Here is a 1,369-nt window from a genome sequence, read left to right as displayed (position 1 = left end):
TTACGTATGTGTGTATATATGTATGTATACACACATATATAGACACATTCATGTATGTGTGTAAAACACACATCTATACACTGCTCAACTCTCTCTACTAAGAGGGCACAGGAGCAATAAGCACAATGAGCACCCAGCTTTTGGTTTCTAAATACTATTTTCCACTAAAGGAACCAAGTTGCCCTGGAGAAATGACAATTCCACATTGGAGCATGAACTGTAAAAGATAAACCTGGGTCATCTTATGCCAGAAGGTTAGGAAGCACTCAACGCTACAAATACCAAAAGGACACAGGAGCCACTTTAAAGAGCTCCCCACTGGCCAAATTAGAGACAGTATCAGCACCAAATTGATGTTAGCAATGGAATATAACCTGTTAGTAAACTAAGAATCTAGATTCCGTGTTAACATAAATGAATAAATACATGGGGAGAGAAGGGAAAGCGCTCCTTACAGAATGCTAACTAATAAATGCAGTAGGAGCGAAGGAGACAAGAATCACTCCTTGGCATCCTTAACAGAGGTACCTGATTCAGGTGGAAGTTATCAAAGAAGGACAAGGCTTGTGGGTTTACTGGAAAACAGGACACTGATATAACACTGGAATATGCCCCCACAAAATACTGATTAATACAGAGGGAACCATTGTGACTTTACAGTAGAAAACCTGGCATTCAGCAACATCACCCATGGTGGTATACTATCTACAAAAAGTGCCTCCTGAGGCCACACAGAACTGGGCACAGCCATCATTTCTGTGGCATTCCTGCTAAGCCATGACCCAACTATTCCTGATGAAACATCAGACAGACCCAAGTTATGCAAGGTCAGACCCCATCTCTAGAAAAAATAAAAAAAATTAGCCGGGTGTAGTGCACACCTAGGGTTCTAGTGCACACCTAGGGTTCTAGCTACATGGGAGGCTGAGCTGGGAGAAATCATTTGAGCCCAGGAGGTTGAGGCTGCAGTAAGCAATGATCATAGCAATGCACTCCAGCCTGGGCAGCAGAGTGAGTCTCTGACTCAAAAAAAAAAAAAAAAAAAAAAAAAAGCCACACCAGACAAGGTGGCTCATGCCTATAAGCCTAGCACTTTGGGAGGCAGAGATGGGTGGATCACTTGAGTCTAGGAATTTGAGACAAGTCTGGCACACATGGTGAAACCCTGTCTCCACTAAAAATAACAAAAATTAGCTGGGTGTGGTGGTGTGGGCCTGTAGTTCCGGCAACTTGGGAGGCTGAGGCATGAGAACTGCTTGAACCCAGGAGGTGGAGGTTGCCACTGCACTCCAGCCTGGGCAACAGAGCAAGACTCTGTCTTTAAAAAAAAAAAAAAAAGAAAAGAAAAAGGGAAAAAAAGAATACAAAC

The 1,369-nt window shown here is 43.0% G+C and overlaps 1 protein-coding gene across 1 annotated transcript in view; it reads right to left on the bottom strand.

Annotated features, from left to right (window-relative positions):
• The window catches only part of TGS1 (trimethylguanosine synthase 1), a 63,444-nt gene that overhangs the window by 45,170 nt on the left and 16,905 nt on the right, over positions 1-1,369 (bottom strand). The window lies entirely within an intron of this gene.

The sequence above is a fragment of the Mandrillus leucophaeus genome, unplaced genomic scaffold, assembly GCF_000951045.1.
Source record: "Mandrillus leucophaeus isolate KB7577 unplaced genomic scaffold, Mleu.le_1.0 Scaffold542, whole genome shotgun sequence".
NCBI lineage: Eukaryota > Metazoa > Chordata > Mammalia > Primates > Cercopithecidae > Mandrillus > Mandrillus leucophaeus.
This window is presented reverse-complemented; position numbering and strand designations above follow the sequence as displayed.